The sequence below is a fragment of the Neoarius graeffei genome, chromosome 4 (assembly GCF_027579695.1).
Source record: "Neoarius graeffei isolate fNeoGra1 chromosome 4, fNeoGra1.pri, whole genome shotgun sequence".
NCBI lineage: Eukaryota > Metazoa > Chordata > Actinopteri > Siluriformes > Ariidae > Neoarius > Neoarius graeffei.
Window position 1 is genome coordinate 51715498 of NC_083572.1, and position 25718 is coordinate 51741215.

General features: G+C 43.1%; 1 protein-coding gene across 2 annotated transcripts in view; it reads left to right on the plus strand.

Annotated features, from left to right (window-relative positions):
* The first annotated feature begins 1868 nt into the window (after positions 1-1868).
* LOC132884404 (synaptotagmin-2-like) overlaps positions 1869-25718 on the plus strand; it is a 138282-nt gene continuing 114432 nt past the window's right edge. Inside the window, exon 1 of one of the 2 annotated variants that reach the window (XM_060918247.1) lies at positions 1869-2249. The gene's annotated coding sequence lies outside the window, so the exon portion shown is untranslated. The remainder of the gene's footprint in view (positions 2250-25718) is intronic. The other variant, XM_060918245.1, reaches the window with a different exon arrangement.

The window sequence follows — 25718 nt, forward strand, 5'->3', positions numbered from 1 at the left end:
AGTGGCGCCCCCCCCAACTTACATCCTGCTTGAATTTCACCTTTAAATTATAAGATGTCTGCCTAAAGCCAAAACCTGCAGTGCCAAAAATTTCTCCACATGCAGAGGAACAACACCATTTGGATGTCTGTTTCTCTCTAAAAGGCTTTTTTTTTTTTTTTACTGCTGCCTCACTCTCTGATCAATCTAATCATAGACTCACTTTTGGGTTTGTGTGTCCATTTGACATTCAGAGACACAAGTCGTATCCCAGATGTTATTAGAGCATTGATTTCCCAACAGACGTCCTCCCATCACACAGTGGTGTAGTGGTTAGTCACAGTCGCCTCACAAAAAGAAGGTCCGGGTTTGAGCCCCATGGCCGGCGAGGGCCTTTCTGTGTGGAGTTTGCATGTTCTCCCCGTGTCCGCGTGGGTTTCCTCCGGGTGCTCCGGTTTCCCCCACAGTCCAAAGACATGCAGGTTAGGTTAACTGGTGACTCTAAATTGGCCGTAGGTGTGAATGTGAGTGTGAATGGTTGTCTGTGTCTATGTGTCAGCCCTGTGATGACCTGGCGACTTGTCCAGGGTGTACCCCGCCTTTCGCCCGTAGTCAGCTGGGATAGGCTCCAGCTTGCCTGCGACCCTGTAGAACAGGATAAAGCGGCTGGAGATAATGAGATGAGATGAGTCCTCCCATCAGTTACAAATACTGAAATAGCTGCTTCTGTGTTACGGCTTTACAACCCTTTCAAGAAAGAACACGTGTGTTAATTCTTTGAAATCAAGAATGATCAGCAAAGAGCAAAATAAATGTTATCGGTATTAATCAGGTGTAGGCTCTAGTTAGTGCGTCACAGGGAATTTCTACTCCATAAACTCATTTGTAGCTCGGTCCAGGAAGTTCTGCCTTTATTTGATTGATTTCAGATGCAGATCAAGTACATTTCATTAGAGCTGAGGCACCACACAGCAAATCAGAAGAAAGGAGCTGAGAAACATCCCTGGATTTTTATCCGACTAAGAGAAACGAAACGTATCCGAGCCTTACAGACAAATTTTATATATGCCCTTCAACAAATACATATACTGTACACACATGCTGGGAACAGACTCTTGTACCAAGGCTGATGAAAGAGAGCAGAAAGCGCATTATGGTGCAGTGGCTGTGCTGTAGTGAGAGAGAGAGAATGAGAGAGAGAGAGAGAGAGAGAGAGAGAGAGAGAGAGAGTGACAGTGAGTAATGAGGTTGCTGATGAAGCCAATTGGTAGTGTTATTCTGGAGTTTCTGACTGCAAACCCTTGAAGTCTACGGGCTGTTCTTGTGAGTTCACTACAGTGTTGAATAATTTACACATGGCACATTACCTACATGCTGCTCTCAACAAAAAGCACAGGCAGACTGGGCTAGTGGTACTGCAGAACTACTGAAAAACACCTTCTTCTCCATCTCCCTCCCTCCCTGTCTCACACTACACACTACACACTGGGATGCTGAGTGAGCAAGGGAATCTGCAGCCAGTCTCCCAGCAGCCCCCACCTCCTACACACACACACACACACACACACTGCTCACTTCCAGCTGGAGTCTAATCTGATATGTCTCAAAAACCCCACAGTAGCATTCTAATTAGTGTGTCTGAACAGTATGCTTTAATAATGGCGCAGTTTATGATATAGTGTTTACTATGGTAGCTACCCTGCGGTTTGGGATGTGACCCAAGCTCCATATTGACTAATATAGTATGCATATGAACTACTGTATAAGAAGAAAAGGGGCGGGGCCACTTCGGAGCGCGTGCGGCGGAAAAAAAAGATCGGAGAGGCCAATCAGAGGCAAGGATAGTTTTGGTTGGCCAATCAGAGCGCGCTGCCGCGAAATACAGCAGCGAAACACCGGAGGCTGAGACGCTAAGAGAAGATTGCGGTGTGTGTGTGCAGAGAGAGTGAAAATGTGTGTATCTGAGCATCCGCCGGTCCCAACACTGAACACCGTGAGGCCACTGCTTTCCGGAGTGTGTGAATATGTGTGAGAGAACGTGGGGGACCTTAAGAGAAGAAACATCTTGAAGAAGAGGAAGAAAAAACACTACAACAAGCTATTCTTTCTTTATTTCTTTCTTGTTTTAAATAAGGAACATAAAGAAGACAAAGTGCTCAGCATCCTGCGGCATTTGGTGAAGTTTTCTGTCCGCACTGCCTCCTGGTGCAGAGTCCGCCTCAGCCCGGGGTGAGCTCCGTCCAACCCTGATCACTACTGTGTCTTATACAGTATGTTCTGTTCTATTTTGTTTTTCTTTCAAGGTGATGCTTTGAGCTGTTCAGGTTTTATTGCGGTTCATTAGAGAAATCGTTATTAGTTGTTGTCTTTTCCTCTTTCTGTTTTTAAGTTAATAATAAACAGTGAAAACACTCTGTACAGGATGAAGTGGTGCAGGGATGCGGGTGATGTGGGGAAACGGAAGGGGCGGGGCTTCGCTACAGTCCAACTTTGTGGCCCCGCCCAGGTGAAGTCTGCTCTCTGCAGTGTCTGATTACATAAGAGCGGCCGGTGTGTGGAGGGAATGTAAAATAAGGCTTGGACTGAGTGGAAGTGCTCAGTAACTACTGAACCAACCCTTCAGTTAGACATAATATAATATAATATAATATAATATAATATAATATAATATAATATAATATAATATGAGGTTAGGAGGCACACATGGCAGGCTGCATTATAGCCGCATTGTCGGTGAGGGCCTGAGAGTGTAGCCTGTTCATGTTTATTATTTACCTCAGGATTAGCATAACACTACTGAAACTATTCGCCTCTCCAAAATATAAAGTTACCTCATCAAATATACTGAACTCCAACTGATACCTGATTATATACAACAGAAAGTCTATATCTATCTATCTATCTATCTATCTATCTATCTATCTATCTATCTATCAACTATTCGCCTCTCCAAAATATAGTTACCTCATCAAATATACTGAACTTCAACTGATACCTGATTATATACAGCAGAAAGTCTATCTATCTATCTATCTATCTATCTATCTATCTATCTATCTATCTATCTATCTATCAACTATTCGCCTCTCCAAAATATAGTTACCTCATCAAATATACTGAACTTCAACTGATACCTGATTATATACAGCAGAAAGTCTATCTATCTATCTATCTATCTATCTATCTATCTATCTATCTATCTATCTATCTATCTATCTATCTATCATGCAACTATTCGCCTCTCCAAAATATACTAGCTACCTCATCAAATATACTGAACTCCAACTGATACCTGATTATATACAGCAGAAAGTCTATCTATCTATCTATCTATCTATCTATCTATCTATCTATCTATCTATCTATCTATCTATCTATCTATCTATCTATCTAGCAACTATTCGCCTCTCCAAAATATAGTTACCTCATCAAATATACTGAACTCCAACTGATACCTGATTATATACAGCAGAAAGTCTATCTATCTATCTATCTATCTATCTATCTATCTATCTATCTATCTATCTATCTATCTATCTATCTATCTATCTATCTATCTATCTATCATGCAACTATTCGCCTCTCCAAAATATAGTTACCTCATCAAATATACTGAACTTCAACTGATACCTGATTATATACAACAGAAAGTCTATCTATCTATCTATCTATCTATCTATCTATCTATCTATCTATCTATCTATCTATCTATCTATCTATCTATCTATCTATCATGCAACTATTCGCCTCTCCAAAATATACTAGCTACCTCATCAAATATACTGAACTCCAACTGATACCTGATTATATACAGCAGAAAGTCTATCTATCTATCTATCTATCTATCTATCTATCTATCTATCTATCTATCTATCTATCTATCTATCTAGCAACTATTCGCCTCTCCAAAATATAGTTACCTCATCAAATATACTGAACTTCAACTGATACCTGATTATATACAGCAGAAAGTCTATCTATCTATCTATCTATCTATCTATCTATCTATCTATCTATCTATCTATCTATCTATCTATCTATCTATCATGCAACTATTCGCCTCTCCAAAATATAGTTACCTCATCAAATATACTGAACTTCAACTGATACCTGATTATATACAACAGAAAGTCTATCTATCTATCTATCTATCTATCTATCTATCTATCTATCTATCTATCTATCTATCTATCTATCTATCTATCATGCAACTATTCGCCTCTCCAAAATATACTAGCTACCTCATCAAATATACTGAACTCCAACTGATACCTGATTATATACAGCAGAAAATCTATCTATCTATCTATCTATCTATCTATCTATCTATCTATCTATCTATCTATCTATCTATCTATCTATCTATCTATCATGAAGATGAAGCTAGCTTAGCCCTTTTTGCTGAGACAGCTCTTCTGAGCAGCACTCGCACAGATGAGCTTCAGTTTCCCATCAGTCTTCTTCCACTGAAATGTGCCTCTCAGTGAGAAAATGTGGTGTGAAAGAAGCGAAAAATCTTTCAATTCTGAATATAAATGTGTATATATATATATATATATATATATATATATATATATATATATATATATATATATATATATACATTATCTTGTATGTGTGGTGGGAGTTGTTGATTGAGCTGCTCTTGTTGAACGCTGGTGAAAGCACACTGGTCTGAGGTGAACGATAAGCAGTCACCAGCATTGTGCATCCGATTCAATAAATCTCTCGGCGCTGCCACATGTAGAAATTCCCTCCCAGCACAATGGGATCTGCAGTGGTGTGATGAAAAAAGGAAAGCAATTCAGCAGGTAATCTCATCGATTGCAGGGGATCAGGGAGAACAGAGTGAGGCAAGGTATCGGGCCGGGGGTGCGAGGGGCGCGTATGTATTGTATGTTTCAGTTCTATCCTTGTGGGCAAAGCGTAATGAAGGAACTTGCTGAGATATAAAGCAGAGCCCCTTTAGAGAGGCATCACAGACATATATATATAATCTACTGGAATCTGAATAGAGCTGGCCAGATGGTATTCTGTGTGTGTGCATGCGCAGGACACTGAGGGGAAACAGCTCATCCACAGTATGTCTTAAAAGTGAAAAGTGAATATCTAGTTGATGGCTCATGAAATTGAATCGGGTATCCCTGCTGTAATAATGCTGCATTTCACACTGTGTATCAGGGTCTTTCATGTGTGTCATTCACAATTACCACAGAGAGAATAAATACTGTTATACAAAAAAAAAATCATTATAGAACGGTAACATAAGGATGGCATGTTGGTGCAGTGGGTAGCATTGTCACTTCACAGCTCCAGGTTCCCTGGATCGATACCGAGCTCGGGTTACTGTCTGTGCGGCATTTCAGACGTTCTCTCGTGACTGTAGTATGCGTTTCTTTTGGGTTCTCCGGTTTCCTCCCACCTCACATCCAGCATGCTTTTCTGACTCATGTCTGGCGTAGCCAGGATCTGAATCCACCATCACTGTGAACAAGATAAAGAAAGAATGATAAAGGAAAAGGAAATGAAAACGGACACCGATCAGCCATAAGGTAAAGTGAATTACATTGATTTTGCTGTTATAATGGCACCTGTCAAGGGGGTGGGATATATCAGGCAGCAAGAGAACAGTCAGTTCTTGAAGTTGATGTGTTGGAAGCATGAAAAATGGGCAAAAGTAAGGATCTGAGTGACTTTGACAAGGGCCAAATTGTGATTGCTAGATGACTGGGTCTGAGCATCTCCAAAGTGGCACATCTTGTAGGATGTTTCTGGTATGCAGTGGTTAATACAGACCAAAAGTGGTCCAAGGAAGGATAACTGGTGAACCAAAGACAGGGTCATGGGTGTCGAAGGCTCATTGATTCGCATGGGGCAGGAAGGCTAGCCCACATGGTCCAATCCCACAGAAGAGTGACTGTAGCACAGACTGCTGAAAAAGTTAATGCTGGCTAAAACAGAAAGGTGTCAGCATTAACTTTTTCAGATAAATCAATAAGTGTGGACAATTTTTGTTTCGTTTCCCATAATTGCATTTTTGCGGATGTCATGGTTGGAGGTGGAGTAGCTGCTTCATTCTTTACCTGAAATATCAACTTGATTAGCCAGCATTACTCCAAATGTAGACGAATTGTCAGTTTGACAATGGCAATAAAATACAACTTGACATTAAGCGATTTTAATTTGCACCCAGTATCTAATATAATGCAGTATAATCAAGCTTTGAATTATACCAGCTTTTGTTGTAGTTTGGGGAAATAGTGCTTTGATATTAAAATGTCACGAGGAGCCGGGTTTCCATTGCAGTGTTGTGCAAAATAGAAGCAATTAAAGAAAGAAAAACAAATGATATGTGTTTCTCCCCTCACTATAGTCATGCGGATCTGACATTTGGAACGGGATTTTGATCGCGTCCACCATAGTAGCCAGGTTAGTGTTGATTTGAATGCGAAATCTGTGTTTTCATTTCAGTTTTGTGAAATGTTGCTTTGTTGGATCATCGGAAAAACCACTTAAGGCGAGCGTATAAACTTCATGTGACATTTGAGAGTTTTTTTTTTTTTTGAAAACTCACGTGCTTCCATTACGCTTTTTTTAGTTCCCAGTTTTAGATTGTGTATTAAGCAGGTTAATGGAAACCTGGCTACTGACTAATTGTTGCAAGCTTAAAAGAAATTATGGTTCATGACGTGTTATATGGGCGGCATGGTGGTGTAGTGGTTAGCGCTGTCACCTCACAGCAAGAAGGTCCTGGGTTTGAGCCCAGTGGCCGACGAGGGCCTTTCTGTGCGGAGTTTGCATGTTCTCCCCGTATCCACGTTAGCCTGGGAAATCCCATGCTGCTTTGCACAATCGTTCCGATCTGAAAAGACAGCATGGAAACTATGGTCTAAAGGCTCGCCTGAGTTAGGGAGCCAATCAGAGAGTGGGGAGGGGTGGAAAGACGGTGACGCGTACTACTAGACAAACGGAAGCTAGTAGTTTATTTGGGACTGTTTACGGATCACATTTAACATGGCGGCGAGCGATACGAACCAAACTTTCGATCAAGCTTTAGACACTGTTCTGAATAGTTTAGAGCAAAAGTTTGTTTTAAAAAAAGAACAGCGTTTGGCGTTACAGTCTTTCTTCGCCTCTTCGTCTTCTTCATCGCTCTAACTACGTCACCGGGTACAACTGCCATGATTGGCCATGGGCTACGTATACGCCAAATGATAGACATTCGCAACGTCCAATAAACGGCCGTTGACAATCGTAAACCACACCTCCTCTACGAGAAATTCAATAGGCGGATTCCAGACCATATTTCACTTGTGATATGGTCTGGTGTTAACCAGACTATATCCGCGTGGGTTTCCTCTGGGTGCTCCGGTTTCCCCCACAGTCCAAAGACATGCAGGTTAGGTTAACTGGTGACTCTAAATTGACCGTAGGTGTGAATGTGAGTGTGAATGGTTGTCTGTGTCTATGTGTCAGCCCTGTGATGACCTGGCGACTTGTCCAGGGTGTACCCCGCCTTTCGCCCATAGTCAGCTGGGATAGGATCCAGGTTGCAGGTAGGACAGGATAAGCGGCTACAGATAATGGATGGATGGACGTGTTATATTTATGGAATATATATATTTGTGTCCTTGATTCAGCTTTATATTTCACTCTGCATGCTGATGTTGTTCACTGCCGTTCCATGTAGGACGTTTAATTCCTGTCCTTTCTTCAAGTCTCTCTGTTGTCACTCTAACAACGCTTTCACGTCCCCATGTCTTCTGTCTCATCGATCAGCTCCTCACGTCACAGCGTCCTAAACTCAGTAGCTCTGTGATGCACCATGCCAGAGTTTCCATATTCCTAATAACTGCACTAAAACAGCACTGGCTTGAAATCCAGAAGGCCTTTTATGATATTTACTGCTCGATCACTTTCACTCATGATTATTTGTAGATGTCCGTGACGTGAAGGCTGTAAGGAAGGCGGGGCTGTGGCACGTCATTTACTGATTGTTTATTGCCTGGAGGCTGGAGGAATTTTCTGCTGACCAACAGAAAATTGGTGTGTGTGTATGTCAGTGTGTGTGTGTGCTCCTGAATCTGTTGATGATCGTAGTCTACAGCAGCTCAGCCTGGCACAGGCACCTTGTTACACACGGCTGTTGGTGCAGTGTGTACCCGCTGAGTAGGTGCAACACACACACACACACACATACAGGCACACTGCACTGGCAGAACCTCCTTGCACTGCTGCCAGATGCCTCAGCGGAATCATACATTTAATTGACTGGTTTTGAATTATACCACGTTACTGTGTGTGTGCGAGAGGCACGGAGGGAGGAAAAACACGAATGCTGCTGTGTGGTGATTATAAACGAGGGTGGAAGGAGAAATGAATCAATGCTGTAGAGAACGAACGAAACCAGGCTCGACGAAACGGGTCCATTTACAGCCTGAAGACATTTATTTTTTTTCCTCCCCAGTCTCATTTCCTTCTGCTCCCCTTTAACCGCTCGAAAACTAGTCGGTGTGCTTTTCGATCTCTAAACTAGTACCGTACCCGTAGCCATGTTTTGTGCAAAATGTGTGAACATTGTGGAGCTGATATTAGTATGCATTGCTGAAACAGTTGAACTAAAGGAGAATTAGATCAGCATAAAAAAATGCCGTAGCGTTTGCGGGGGGGGAATGAGTCGGCGTCGAAGGAGCTGGCCATATGCTACTAAACTGCAGAGATCATGAGGAATCAGTAAAGGAATAATCAACGCAGGAGCTTTAGTGCTGCGTGAAAAGCTGAGGAAATGTATTTATAGCCAATGTGCTGTGTTTTCTTTTTACATTCAAGGCTTTAAAAGTGCTGTGGTGGAATTGTGAAGCTAACAAGAGATAACCGGAATCAGGCTACGTTATTGCCCATTAAACGTGCATAAAATGGAAAATTGTCTTTGGCATGGAAAATTGGCATGGAAGACAAAAACAAATACATTTGACAAAACAATAGACAATAAGGACAGTACATTACAATAAAATACTGTGAAATAAGCAGTCAGCTCCAGTTTAGTCGAAAAAGCAATAAATAAATAGGAATAAAAGAGATAAAATAACAATAAGGCCAATAATGACATGGATAAACTGGACAGCTATTAAGGGAAGATTTGCCACTATTATTTGCCACTTTGTTTAGATTTTCCTTTGCTGCACATTAATGAGCGTGCAAAATGGTGTAAGAGTAAGCCTTTTAAAAGTATTAGCAGCAAGTAATTAAAAAGAAAACAAACAAGGAAGGACAGAAGGAAGACGCTATAACCGTGGAGGGAACATGGCGCAAAGCTATAGAACTCCAGCTGATTCTCATTCGAACTAACTTGTGTTTTTGAATGTGTAGCTATTCACTGACATACTACTGCCACATTAAAACATACACACACACACAAGGATATAAGACTTATTCATCCATCCATCCACCCATTATCTGTAGCCGCTTTATCCTGTTCTACAGGGTCGCAGGCAAGCTGGAGCCTATCCCAGCTGACTACGGGCGAAAGGCGGGGTACACCCTGGACAAGTCGCCAGGTCATCACAGGGCTGACACATAGACACAGACAACCATTCACACTCACATTCACACCTACGCTCAATTTAGAGTCACCAGTTAACCTAACCTGCATGTCTTTGGACTGTGGGGGAAACCGGAGCACCCGGAGGAAACCCACGCGGACACGGGGAGAACATGCAAACTCTGCACAGAAAGGCCCTCGTTGGCTGCTGGGCTCGAACCCGGACCTTCTTGCTGTGAGGCAACAGTACTAACCACTACACCACCCCTATAAGGCTTATTCTTTTGGCATATTTTTCCTGCTGCGTTCTTAGTGGACTCCTTCCATGTCTAATTTTGACTTTTCTGCTGTGAGAACATCTGTGAGATCACATTCTGAACCCAATTTGAATTATTGACAACGTCTGAAAAAAATGTTTAGGCCGGATCAAAATATGGAAAAGCAGGAACATTAAGGGCAAAACAAAATATCGTATCATTCCATCACAGGAAGTTTGCCCGAGTAAAATTTACTCAAATTGAAGAAAGTTTTACTCTACGCCGGATAACGTTTGGTCGCTCTCGAAAAAGAGTGAAAGTTACTCTTTTGATAGAGCTGGGCTTTTTTCCCCCAGAGTCAATTCTCAATTCTGTGTTAATATTTTACTCTTTGTGGTGGTATTTGATTTTGTTCAGTGTGTCTTGAAATGAACTCTCGAACTATTTTACTCGACCGCGAGTTGGCCTCATGGTTAACGTGTCCGCCTCTCGACCGGGAGATCGCGAGTTCTACTTGCAGTCGGGTCATACCAAAGACCATCATAAAAATGGTACCTACTACCGTCTGGCAAGGCACGCTGGAATACAGATGCGAGTAGGGAGTCAAACTCTCGCAGTTACCAGAGGACTAGCCCCCCACTGTAACCCTAGCCGTATAGAGTATCGAAACGGAGATCGGCACCGCCCCCATACGCCTTAAAGAGTTGGTTAGTACTGGGACAGGAGACTGCCTGGGAAGACCAGATTCTGGCGTGAGAGGGACTTTGACTCGACTATTTTACTCAGTTCAGAGCCACAACCTACTCTGTTACACAGTTCCTCTGTAATTTTGCTCCCACTCCAACTTTTACTCTCTAAACTCCGAATAGAGCAAAATTAACTATCCATCCATCATCCGTAGCCGCTTTATCCTGTTCTACAGGGTCGCAGGCAAGCTGGAGCCTATCCCAGCTGACTACGGGCGAAAGGCGGGGTACACCCTGGACAAGTCGCCAGGTCATCACAGGGCTGACACATAGACACAGACAACCATTCACACTCACATTCACACCTACGGTCAATTTAGAGTCACCAGTTAACCTAACCTGCATGTCTTTGGACTGTGGGGGAAACCGGAGCACCCGGAGGAAACCCACGCGGACACGGGGAGAACATGCAAACTCCGCACAGAAAGGCCCTTGCCGGCCATGGGGCTCGAACCCGGACCTTCTTGCTGTGAAGCGACTGCGCTAACCACTACACCACCGTGCCACCAAGGAAATAAGCAATACTTTTTATTAAAATACATTTTAGACATAAACTGGATTAAAACTTAGGAATGGACAATCATGGCTCATACAATAGTCTTTACTGATTACAGTCATTCATTCATTCATGTTCAGTAAGCACTTTATCCTGGTCAGAGTGGTGGCGGCTCCGAAGCCTATCCCGCTAACACTGGGTGTGGGAAACCCTGGATGCCAGTCCATCACAAGGCATCACACTAGGGCTGTGCTCACAACTTGCGATACTCGATCATGCACGATTTTCGGGGGTACGATCCGATATCGTTTACTCACTTGAAAATCGAAAATCCCATATATGACATATTTCATGCATATCTCCCGGTTCTGTAGCAGGTTGTCATCAATTTTCACTTGATTTAAAGCATGTTTCATACCAGAAATCGACAGAAACTCATGCTTGCAACCTGTTCCAACCAAAAACGTTTTTATTTACAAATGGCACTTCCAGTTACTCAGGGCATGCGCACTAGAAATTAGGCGCTCTGCTTCAATGCGCTCTGCTACAGACGCTGCAAGCCGCTAATTACGTCCCCCATGTCTCCATGGCCTCGTCTCGAGACTCATTGATTGAATAATTTTGGCGCCAAACGTATTCGCGCCCTCTGCTTACGATACATTAAAGACATTGTTTAACTCAATATATCGCGATATATATGGTACGATATCGTGAGCAACTGATGGCAAACGAGCACAGCCCTACATCACACACACACACTCTGGTTGAAGCAAATTAGTCACTGCTGTATTCAACTAAAGGTTGTAAGTCTTATTTTATGTCCGACTACAAAACTGTGGCCTTCAACTCAAGCTTCCTACTTGGGAATTAGGGATGGACTCCTCAACTCCAAGTTCAGCAAGTGATGTCAACTCAAAAGAGTTTAAATGAGTTATACTGTATATGCAAGTATTTACTTTAGATTAATCAACCTACACCGATCAGCCATAGCATTAAAAACACTGACGAGTGAAGTGAATAACATTGATTATCTCATTACAGTGGCACCTGTCAAGGGGTGGGATATTAGGCAGCAAGAGAACAGTCAGTTCTTGAAGTTGGTGTCCTGGAAGCAGGAAAAATGGGCGAGTGTAAGGATCTGAGGGCCAAACTGTGATGGCTAGATGACTGGGTCTGAGCGTCTCCAAAATGGCGCATCTTGTGGGGTGTTCCTGGTATGCAGTGGTCAGTACTGACCAAAAGTGGTCCAAGGAAGGAGACCCAGTGACAGGGTCATGGGGGTTGAAGTCTCAAACAGAAAGGTGTCAGCATTCACTTTTTCAGCAGTTTGTGCTACAGTAACTCTTCCGTGGGATTGGACCCTATGGACTAGCCTTCGTGCCCCATGTGAATCAGTGAGCCTTTGACACCCATGACCCTGTTGCTGGTTCACTGGTTCTCCTTCCTTGGACCACTTTTGGTAGGTACGAACCACCACGTACCAGGAACACCCCACAAGATGTGCCATTTTGGAGACGCTCAGACCCAGTCATCTCGCCATCACAATTTGGCCTTCAGATCCTTGCGCTTGCCCATTTTTCCTGCTTCCAACACATCAACTTCAAGAACTGACTGTTCTCTTGCTGTCTGATATATCCCACCCCTTGACAGGTGCCACTGTAATGAGATAATCAATGTCATGTCAGTGTTTTTAACTTTAAGGCTGATCGGTGTATATCAGCTCGTTAAATCTAAAAAATTGCCTATACAGTTGTCTGTAATGCTATACATCACTCATTACAGTTAGCTGGCTACGTTGCTGCTAAGAAAACACGAACACGGAGGCGTCTAAGGTTTCGATTCCCACAAGCCTCTCAGACACGAAGAGGACATGCAAAACTCCACACAGATAATAACCTTTATTTGCATCATTTACATTATAAAGCATCAACGGTCTTATTTCTATCAGATTCGTTAAACAAAGAAGGACGGACGGACGGATGGCATAACAGTATGCGTCCATCCAGACTGAATCGATAATGATCAATAAGCCACGTCAGCCAATGAAGTTGACCAACATCTCAGTAGATTACGTTCAATTAATTAAAATAGATTAATTACACGTCTCTATATTCCTTTAAATGCAATAACGAGAAGCAAAATGGCCCATGTCCGAGTAGTTTCCTAAATGAGTCTAATTTAAGAAACAAATGAATATCAGCTTAGCAGAATCACTCAGGTATGTTCTCTGCCAGTCTTAGCTGCATTTCACCTACAAACAGGGAACATAAACAGTAAGAAAGTTAAATAACATAGTTAACACACAAAGCTAGTTCAGATAGGTTCGGTGATTTCGGGACAAAAGACAAACCTCTCCCATAACTCTCTATACGTTCTCTTTTTCTAGTTTCATGCCAAGACGTAATGCATTATTCAGCGATTTAATAATTTTTATGATTATGTTGTTTTGCCTTGAATGGCAGCCTGGAAGCCATATCCATAAATACCCCACTACAATTTGTGTTACTGTTTATGCAGATCATTTGCATATTTGTCCTTATTTATAACCTCTGGGGTATTTAAAAAAAAAAAAAGCATTGTGGATTTTACCACGCAATTCTCTTTCATATTAAATAATTCATCCCCAAAGCACTGAGCGCAAGACGGGTTCAGTATGCCTACAATAAATTCAAAATAAATCTGAACCACCTACAGGACTCGCTTCAATAATGTATAACTTCCTCTATAAGCTTCCCGTCTGCGTGCGTGCCAGTCCCCGTGCCTCTGCAGAGAAGCGCTGCTCTGCATTCTGATTCAGCCATTTGGCATTTGCTTCTGTTGTCGACTCATTAACGTGTGATTGATGATGCGTGCGAACACCACAATCAAATTACCAGCTCAAACCATGAGCCAATAAAGTCAGGAGACCAGCTGCAGGAGTCTATAAGTTGCTGAACGGTCAGTCATACAAGCCTGCTGCCCTCTTCTGGTATTTCGCTATTAAAAGACAAGCGAATGCTGAGAAACGCCTTGAGCGTCCTTTCTCAATCTGCTGATTCTGAAACATTTTCCTTTTTTTTTTTTTCCCTCTCGGCTTAAAAGCTGCTCACAGGACATGTGAATTTCATAACTAAGAATAGCTCTGATAACCGTAGAGGTATTATTCTTGCATAACGCTCTGAATGTGTAGTCGCGGGTTTGGTTCTCTGCTGCAGATGAAAAACCTGCTCTTTTTTTAAACTTCCAGCTAAATAGGTATGAAATGGTCTTTCTGTGGCCCCAGCCTTTTGCAGGGCGTTCAGTCAAACCGACCCAGATCTAGATACTCTAGACGCTCTGACTCGGGGGTTGATAAAGTGTCTCCTACCTTCCTACCTACAGTATCCCCAGACCACCTGAGTATACTATTTTGGGTGTCTGAAAAGGTACCAGAGTAAGTGTGTGTGACAGAGCATGTGTGTGTGTGTGTGTGTGTGTGTGTGTGTGTGTGTGTGTGTGTGTGTGTGTGTGTGTGTGTCACAGAGCCATGTAGAGTGTTCGAAAGAGTACATGTGGGCCAGGGTGCCTGACTGGCCTAATTTGTTCGACCTTCGTGCAAAAGGGAAAAAAAAAAGAAAAAAAAACGCACTGCAGAGGAGAACGCAGCCTAATTTGTGATACACCCTTCTGCCACTAAGAGGCCACGACTCTTCCAGAACAATCCTAACAACTCCCTGGCCTCTCCAATCAGCTCCAGCCAAGGTGATCTGTGCAGCTACTCGTGAAATAACACAACTCCATCACACCTTAACTGCAGTGCTGGTATTGATTGGCGTTACTTTTAAGGGGGGGGGTGAGGCACTTTTCTTTGCAAGGGCTGATGAGTGCTTTCAAGGACCAGCGATGTCTCAGGCTTTAGTCATTTCTGGGGGTTTTTTTCTTACACGACTAGGCCTGTTAGAGTGATTTCATGTTTGCCGATTAGATCACACAATGCTGACTGCATTTTCGCAGAATAATTACCTGCTTTCTGTTGCAACAAACATACACTCACCGGCCACTTTATTAGGAGCACCCATCCACCCGCCTGCTGTCTGATGCAGTTCAGTAATCAGCCAATCCCTCGACAGCAGCACAACGCATAAAATCATCTCATCTCATCTCATCTCATTATCTGTAGCCACTTTATCCTGTTCTACAGGGTCGCAGGCAAGCTGGAGCCTATCCCAGCTGACTACGGGCGAAAGGCGGGGTACACCCTGGACAAGTCGCCAGGTCATCACAGGGCTGACACATAGACACAGACAACCATTCACACTCACATTCACACCTACGGTCAATTTAGAGTCACCAGTTAACCTAACCTGCATGTCTTTGGACTGTGGGGGAAACCGGAGCACCCGGAGGAAACCTACGCGGACACGGGGAGAACATGCAAACTCCGCACAGAAAGGCCCTCGCCGGCCACGGGGCTCGAACCCGGACCTTCTTGCGACAGCGCTAACCACTACACCACCGTGCCACCCGCATAAAATCATGCAGATACAAATCAAGAGCTTCAGCTAACATTCACTTCGAACACCAGAACGGGAAAAGTTGTGATCTCAAAGTGTGACTTTCACTGTGGCATGGGTGTTGGTGCCAGATGGACTGGTTGGAGTATTTCAGAAACTGCTGATCTCCCGGGGTTTTCACACACAGCAGTCTCTCGTCGTCGTCGTCATCATCGGCGGCGGCTGTCCATCAGTAGCGATGATGACTGCTTCATTAGGATGCGCAGAAACGTAGATGGGCCGTGCGTAATTCTCCTCTCCTAACGAAGCGCCTTGCACAGTAAGGTAAGACAAATGATGTTGTGCCCCCATCGTGTTGTCTCTTTGGACCTCCAGACCTGATCCCAAGTGATACACAAAAGTGCCACAGACCTGACGGGTATGGAAGTTGCCCTGCAGTGACAACTGGCTTGCCGAGTGATGCCATCTGTTGGCCATTTGAGTGGCTCTTCCGCATGCCATCTGGTGGTGTGCCATTGACCCTGTTGGGTTCATCTGCCACATTGCACCGAAAAGCGGCCTGCTGCCAGCACCTTATTGGTGATGTAATATTTAACCCCATAGCTGGAACCCAGGCAGGTGCTACCACTCCGGGTCAGAGCGGACCTGGGAGCAATGGTGATTAAGGGGTAACTCCACTTTCCCCAATACTCAAGTCCTCCCGGACCTGAGACACAACCATTTGCAGTTTAAAGTCCTACCCAGGACTAAGAATGACCGTATAATGCATTATGGATAGAAATAGAGAATAGAATAGGATAGAGTAGGATAACGTAGGCGAGAACAGAATAGAATATGACAAATTAGTATATATTAAGATAGAACAGAGAATGGAATGCATGTGCACAGAACAGAAGAGAACACAACAATAAAAAAAAATATAGAATAGGATGGATATTAGGACAGTATAATAGAGTTATATTAAGATACAGAACAGAACACTCATTATGAAGACACAGAACACACATTATGAAGATACAGAACACGACAGTCTCTAGAGTTTACACAGAATGGTGTGAAAACCAAAAAAACCATTGAGTGAGTGACAGTTCTGTGGGTGGAAATGCCTTGTTGATAAGAGAGGTCAAAGGGAAACGGCCAGATTGGTTCGAGCTGCCAGGAAGGATATAGCAACTCTTTACAACCGTGCTGAGCAGAAAAGCATCTCAGCACGCAACAGCAGAAGAGCACATTGGGTTCCACTCCTGCAGCTAAGAACAGGGATCTTAGGATCAAGAACAAGTTCCTATTAAAGTGGCCGGTGAGTGAAATGTTCATTGAGAGCATTTCCATTAGTAAAGCAGGAGCATATTATCTGTCTTCCTCATGCAAGCTTGCTGCACTCTGCCTTACTGCTGTCGGGTATGCTCTTTTATTTTTTTCATTCATTCATCTTCAGTAAGGGTGAAGGTAAATCCTGTCCTGCACTTACAGTGGTGCTTGAAAGTTTGTGAACCCTTTAGAATTTTCTATATTTCTGCATAAATATGAACTAAAACATCATCAGATTTTCACACAAGTCCTAAAAGTAGATAAAGAGAACCCAGTTAAACAAATGAGACAAAAAATATTATACTTGGTCATTTATTTATTGAGGAAAATGATCCAATATTACATATCTGGGGCGGTAAGGTGGTGTAGTGGTTAGCGCTGTCGCCTCACAGCAAGAAGGTCCAAGTTCGAGCCCCGTGGCCGGCGAGGGCCTTTCTGTGTGGAGTTTGCATGTTCTCCCCGTGTCCGCGTGTGTTTCCTCCAGGTGCTCCGGTTTCCCCCACAGTCCAAAGACATGCAGGTTAGGTTAACTGGTGACTCTAAATTGACCGTAGGTGTGAATGTGAGTGTGAATGGTTGTCTGTGTCTATGTGTCGGCCCTGTGATGACCTGGCGACTTGTCCAGGGTGTACCCCGCCTTTCGCCCGTAGTCAGCTGGGATAGGCTCCAGCTTGCCTGCGACCCTGTAGAACAGGATAAAGCGGCTAGAGATAATGAGATGAGATTACATATCTGTGAGTGGCAAAAGTATGTGAACCTCTAGAATTAACAGTTAATTTGAAGATGAAATTAGAGTCGGGTGTTTTCAATCAATGGGATGACAATCAGGTGTGAGTGGGCACCCTGTTTTATTTAAAGAACAGGGATCTATCAAAGTCTGATCTTCACAACACATGTTTGTGGAAGTGTATCATGGCACAAACAAAGGAGATTTCTGAGGACCTCAGAAAAAGCATTGTTGATGCTCATCAGGCTGGAAAAGGTTACAAAACCATCTCTAAAGAGTTTGAACTCCACCAATCCACAGTCAGACAGATTGTGTACAAATGGAGGAAATTCAAGACCATTGTTACCCTCCCCAGGAGTGGTCGACCAACAAAGATCACTCCAAGAGCAAGGCGTGTAGTAGTCGGCGAGGTTACAAAGGACCCCAGGGTAACTTCTAAGCAACTGAAAGCCTCTCTCACATTGGCTAATGTTCATGAGTCCACCATCAGGAGAACACTGAACAACAATGGTGTGCATGGCAGGGTTGCAAGGAGAAAGCCACTGCTCTCCAAAAAGAACATTGCTGCTCATCTGCAGTTTGCTAAAGATCACGTGGACAAGCCAGAAGGCTACTGGAAAAATGTTTTGTGGACGGACGAGACCAAACTAGAACTTTTAGGTTTAAATGAGAAGCGTTATGTTTGGAGAAAGGAACACACTGCATTCCAGCATAAGAACCTTATCCCATCTGTGAAACATGGTGGTGGTAGTATCATGGTTTGGGCCTGTTTTGCTGCGTCTGTGCCAGGACGGCTTGCCATCATTGATGGAACAATAAATTCTGAATTGTACCAGCGGATTCTAAAGGAAAATGTCAGGACATCTGTCCATGAACTGAATCTCAAGAGAAGGTGGGTCATGCAGCAAGACAACGACCCTAAGCACACAAGTCATTCTACCAAAGAATGGTTAAAGAAGAATAAAGTTAATGTTTTGGAATGGCCAAGTCAAAGTCCTGACCTTAATCCAATGGAAATGTTGTGGAAGGACCTGAAGTGAGCAGTTCATGTGAGGAAACCCACCAACATCCCAGAGTTGAAGCTGTTCTGTACGGAGGAATGGGCTAAAATTCCTCCAAGCCGGTGTGCAGGACTGATCAACAGTTACCGGAAACGTTTAGTTGCAGTTATTGCTGCACAAGGGGGTCACACCAGATACTGAAAGCAAAGGTTCACATACTTTTGCCACTCACAGGTATGTAATATTGGCTCATTTTCCTCAATAAATAAATGAACAAGTATAATATTTTTGTCTCATTTGTTTAACTGGGTTCTCTTTATCTACTTTTAGGACTTGTGTGAAAATCTGATGATGTTTTAGATCATATTTATGCAGAAATACAGAAAATTCTGAAGGGTTCACAAACTTTCAAGCACCACTGTACAGATATACACTAGGGATGGTAAGATTCACCAGTTTGCATCGGTGCACCAGGAGAAAAGTTCATGATGCGATTGCCCCAATTAAAAAACTGTGCACCGGATACGATTTGGTATGAACTCGGAATGCATCGTTTCTAACATCTTTTCATCTGTAACACCTGTTTTTTTAGTTAATTTGCGATTGGCTGTCTGCTTAAAAAGAACCAAATAAATAAAATCAAACTATATGTACCATATTGAATTGCATAGCATCATATTCCTTTGCACCACATCGTATCATGTCGAATCACACTGAATCATCAGTTGCTTCATCTGTATTTTTAGTGTATCGTCTCGTTTTACAATGCATCAAGATGTGCATCGCATCGGCCTCCGTGATGGAGAGGCACGTCCCTAATGCCCAGTTATTCACATTTCGGGGTAATCTATCTTTGTCATTCCACCGACCCATGATTTTGGGAGGTGTGATGAACGCAGAGAACCTGGAGGAAACCCACACAGACAGAAAGCACTAACCTGAGTTTAGGATCTTACCAGGGACACGAGCTGTGATGCAGTAACACTACTCACTCAACCATCATGCTTCCCATGTCAGATCATATAGTAATATACCGTCGTGTCCATTGCACATGGACAGAGTTATTGTTATCTTAGTTGTCTCCTACAGTATTAAGTAACGAAGATGAAATCCTTTGCAGTCAATGAGTGCCTGAAATCTGAAATCCATAGACATCACCAGATGCTGGCTTTCTTTTCTGGTGATGCTGTTCTGCCTGGCCTTTATAGGGTGGTGTGGTGGTTAGCACGGTCGCTTCACAGCAAGAAGGTTCCGGGTTCGATCCCCGTGGCCGGCGAGGGCCTTTCTGTGTGGAGTTTGCATGTTCTCCCCATATCTGCGTGGGTTTCCTCTTGGTGCTCCGGTTTCCCCCACAGTCCAAAGACATGCAGTTCTCCATAATTTAGTCATGGCCAATTCCTACCCACCAGACGTGGGGTGGCCTTGGGCTGAGGTGCCCTTGAGCAAGGTACCTGACCCCTGACTGCTCCCCGGTCGCTCTAGTGTGGCTGCCCACTGCTCTGGGTGTGTGCCCGCGTGTGTTCACTGCTTCAGATGGGTTAAATGCAGAGGATGAATTTCACTGTGCTTGTAGTGTGCATGTGACAAATAAAGGTTTCTTCTTCTTCTTTACTGCAGCTCTCCTCGGTTTCAGCTTGTTTTTCAGGCATTTAGCCTTCAGCAAGTGAAATGCATCCTCGATTGGATTCAGGTCAGGTGACTGATTTTCATTATTTCATTTCAACTCTATTGTGTCACAGAGAGCTTAAATAACAATAACTTTTCACTGTCCAAATGTATGTATTTCTTGCTGATGGCGTTGAGACACAAGCAGGCCACTGTAATGCCTTAATAACTAGTAGAAACTCTTTTAGAAGCAGAAGCTGCTACATTCAACCCATATGAAGCGGTGAACACACACATAGATACCCAGAGCCAGAGCAGTGGGCAGCTATGCTACAACACCCAGGGAGCAGTTGAGGGTTAGGAGCCTTCCTCAAGGGCACTTCAGCCATGATACAGAGGGAGGGGAACGTGCTGTTTATTCACTCAACTCCCCTCACATTTTTCCTGCCAGGAATCAAACCAGCAACCCTTTGGGCCCAAGGCTGCTTCTCTAACCTTCAGGCCACGGCTGCCCCCATCCTTTACAAAGGCAAAAGTGTGTTTAACAGAAACCCATTTCAAAGAAACTAGATCAGGCAATTTCAGTGGCTTTCCTGTAGGAAAAGCTTTCAACACACCCACCTGACCCACTGTTTTGTCCCCCCCCCCCCCAGTTTTCTCCATAATTTAGTCATGGCCAATTCCCACCCACCAGACAGGTCTCCCCTGTCACATGAGACCTACCAACCAGGGAGGGTGAGGATCATCACGTGCTTCCTCTGTGACATGATGCCAGCCGACCGCATCTTTTCAAACTACAGTGCCTTGAAAAAGTATTCATACCCCTTGAACTTTTTCACATTTTTCCACCTTACAACCACAAACTTAAAAGTTTTTTATTGAGATTTTATGTGATAGACCAACACAGAGTAGCACATCATTGTGAAGTGAAACGAAAATGATAAATGGTCTTCAAAATTTTAAACAGATAAAAATCTGAAAAATGTGGTGTGCATTAGTATTCAGCCCCCTGTACTCTGATACCTCTAAATATAATCCAGTGCAATCAATTGCCTTCAGAAGTCATCTAATTAGTTAATAGAGTCCTACTGTGTGTAATTTACTCTCAGCATAAATACACTTGTTCTGTGAAGGCCTCAGTGGTTTGTTAGAGAACACTGAAGAACAAACAGCATCATGAAGACCAAAGAACTCACCAGACAGGTCAGGGATAAAGTTCTGGAGAAGTTTAAAGCAGGGTTAGGTTATAAAAAAATATCCCAAGCTCTGAACATCTCAAGAAGCACTGTTCAATCCATCATTCAAAAATGGAAAAAGTATGGCACAACCGCAAACCTACCAAGACATGGCCGTCCACCTAAACTGACAGAGCGAGCAAGGAGAGCACTGGTCAGAGAAGCAGCCAAGAGGCCCATGATCACTCTGGAGGAGCTGCAGAAATCCACAGCTCAGGTGGGAGAATCTGTGCACAGGACAACTAGAAGTCGTACACTCCACAAATCTGGCCTTTTTGGAAGAGTGGCAAGAAGGAAGCCATTGTTGAAAGACAGGCATAAGAAACCATGTAGGGGACACAGCAAACATGTGGAAGAAGGTGCTTTGGTCAGATGAGACCAAAGTTGAACTTTTTGGCCTAAATGCAAAGCGCTATATGTGGCAGAAAACTAACACTGCTCATCACCCTGCACATACCATCCCCACTGTGAAACATGGTGGTGGCAGCATCATGCTATGGGGATGCTTTTCTTCAGCAGGGACAGGGAAGCTGGTCAGAGTTGATGGGAAGATGGATGGAGCTAAATACAGGGCAATCCTGGAAGAAAACCTGTTGGAGGCTGCAAGACTTGACACTGGGAAGGAGATTCACCTTCCAGCAAGACAATGACCCTAAACATACAGCCAGAGCTCCAATGGAATGGTTTAGATCAAAGAATATTCATGTGTTAGAATTGCCCAGTCAAAGTCCAGACCTAAATCCCATTGAGCATCTGTGGCAAGACTTGAAATTTGCTGTTCACAGACGCTCTCCATCCAATCTGGCTGAGCTTGAGCTATTTTGCAAAGAAGAATGGGCAAAAATTTCAGTGTCTAGATGTGCAAAGCTGGTAGAGACATACCACAAAAGACTTGCAGCTGTAATTGCAGCAAAAGGTGGCTGTACAAAGTATTGACGCAGGGGAGCTGAATACTAATGCATGCCAAATTTTTAAGATTTTTATTTGTTTAAAATTTTGAAGACCATTTATCATTTTCGTTTCACTTCACAATTATGTGCTACTCTGTGTTCGTCTATCACATAAAATCTCAATAAAAAACTTTTAAGTTCGTGGTTGTAAGGTGGAAAAATGTGAAAAAGTTCAAGGGGTATGAATACTTTTTCAAGGCACTGTACTGCCCATGCAACGTTGGGGCGGAATACACACTCAGGGAAAAAGTGATATCCACCCATTTCTGTGTGTATGAGTTCACAGACGCCCATGATTGGTTAGTGTCACTGTAATTGACAGGGGAGAGTATGCCACCCCTCCCTTCCTGAGAACATAAGCCAGTTTCGCTCTATTAGGCTCACGGCCACGGATGAAATTTTGCTATTTTGAAGTTTGGTTCACATTCAAATAAGTCACATTGACTGGAAGTAAAGCGTGTACATGCTATTTTAGTCTTTTTTTGATATCCTGACACGCAGCATTACTGTGGGAATTCAGCAATAAAAAATGGAAACATTAATCCATCCATCTATCTCGGGGGTTCCTTAATGACACTTTTTAAAAAAGTCTCATTCATATATACACTATATTGCCAAAAGTATTTGCTCACCCATCCAAATTATCGGAATCAGGTGTTCCAATCACTTCCATGGCCACAGGTGTATAAAATCAAGCACCTAGGCATGCAGACTGTTTTTACAGTTTGGAGCTGGCCCCTTCCTCTTCCAACATGACTGCACCAGTGCACAAAGCAAGGTCCATAAAGACATGGATGACAGAGTCTGGTGTGGATGAACTTGACTGGCCTGCACAGAGTCCTGACCTCAACCCGATAGAACACCTTTGGGATGAATTAGAGCGGAGACTGAGAGCCAGGCCTTCTCGTCCAACATCAGGGTATGACCTCACAAATGCGCTTCTGGAAGAATGGTCAAAAATTCCCATAAACACACTCCTAAACCTTGTGGACAGCCTTCCCAGAAGAGTTGAAGCTGTTCTAGCTACAAAGGGTGGACCGACGTCATATTGAACCCTATGGATTAGGAATGGGATGTCACTTAAGCTCATATGTGAGTCAAGGCAGGTGAGCGAATACTTTTGGCAATATAGTGTGTGTGTGTGTGTGTGTGTATATATATATATATATACACATACACACACACACACACACACACAGTTTGGTCAGAAGTTTACATACAGTGCATGAATGTCATCTTGGATATGAAGGTCATGGCAATATTTGGGCTTTCAGTAATTTCTTTGAACTGTTCTTTTTCTGTGGCGGAATGATTGTACAGCATACATCTTTAATTAAAAAAACACTAGAATTTGGTGCACAAGTTTTAATTTTCTTTGGGTTTTCTGAAATCAACACAAGCTCAAAATTATACATACAGGGTCAAAAATTTACATACGGTCACTTAGATTATTAATTCAGAGGTGCTGAAACTTCCAAAATGTCTCTTATCTTGCCAAGGCCGAGGTCTCTTAACTTCCTGTTAGTGATCATGATTGACTACAGCTGGTAGCTTCTCTGTGCCTTCATAAAAAGGGTTTGTTTACAGCACTCATTGGATTGACCAACACAGTAAAATGGGAAAGTCCAAGGAGCTCAGTGCAGATCTGAGAAAGAGGATCGCAGATATACACAACTCCGGAATGTCTCTTGGAGCCATTTCTGAACAACTGCAAATTCCAAGATCAGTTCAAACAATTGTATGCAAGTTATTGTGAGGTGTAGTCACTTTGCCAAGCCACTTTGCTTCAAGAAAACCCAAACTGTCACCCTCAGCTGAAAGGAAATTGGTTTGGACGGTCAGAAACAACCTGGGAACCACCATGGCACAGCCCTGCCATGAACTGGAAGCTGATGGATCACTGTCTACAGTTCAGATCACCATGGACTCATCATCATCATCGTTCTTCCCTCATGGCACACAATTAGGGGCCTTGGGGCGCTTCTGCTGGATTGAATTGAATGTCCAACAGTCGCATTAATTTTGCTTTATCCATCATCGTTCTTTTGATCTGATTTTCGTCCATTCCCAGAACTTTTTCCACTTTACTCCAGATCTTTTTGGGAGTTTTGAGGTCGAATAGGACTTGCTTTTGAAGTGTGTCATTTCTGAGTCTGCATATATGTCCAAGGTATTTCATGTTTTGGGAGTGGCAGAAATTTCGGATCGGTGTAGTTTTGGTCCGCTTCTGAAGTTCTTCATTTGAATTTATACCTCCAGTCTGCCTCTCCTACCACACTCTGACCTTTTGTTGGTGCATTCACACATTCGAACCCTCCTTTCACCATTTTCCTAAGAAATCCATGCCATATAACTTCAATTTTGTCAAGCTCTTTCTCCGTTAGTGACCACCCTTGAAAGGAGGCAAGATGTAAAGGAGGCGGGATCTCACACATGACGTAAGAAACATTACACGAGTTGGAAGCTTAATCCGGTTGTCAGTTAAGATATGTTTGAGTTCATTCCATTTTTGGTAAGCCGCTCCAATTCTAGCATATAGAAAATAAGATGGATTTGTGTCTACATTTGAAATTGTATATCCCAGATATTTAAATGATCATACATTCTTGATTTTGTTACTGTTGATGGTTATTAGGCTTTCCTGGTTTTTTATGTCATCATCAGTATTGAAAACCATCGTTTCTGTTTTACTGTATGACATTTTCAAGCCAAAGCATGAAAAGGTGTAGTCGTATATTTCCAGGATACTCCTTAGTTCTTCTACAGAGTTGGCAAATATAGCCTCGTCATCAGACTATAACAATTCTGTGATATATGTGGTTCCACGTGTTGTAGCCTTCATAAGGTATTCCCGTGGCGATACCTCATTTGGGATGCAGTACTCAACTTTTATTCCTGCCTCTGGATGTTTTTCCGATATTTCATGTCGAGCAACTCGCACAACAAAGTCCATGTAGATATTAAACAGGACGGGGGACTCTAACACACCCTGACGACAGCTTACTACAGTTACGCATCACACAAGTTGCAGACTAAGAGGCTGCTATCCAAGAAATAACCCCTTGCTCCAAAATTGACACCTTCAAACTTAACTAAAGTTTGAAACTGACCACACGGACAAAGAAAAAAGCCTTCTGGAGGAAAGCTTTATGGTCAGATGAGATAAAGATGGAGTTGTTTGGTCATATTGATCACCATGTACAGAGGGACACTGTACCAGCTGGTGTGGTGGTAGGATCATCATGCTCTGGGGCTGTTTTGCTGCCAGTGGAACTGGTTCATTGCACAAAGTGGATGGAATAATGAAGAAGGAGGACTACCTCAGAATTCTTCAGCATAAACCATCAGAAACTTGAACACGACTTGGGAGTTACAACAGGACAATGAACCCAAACACA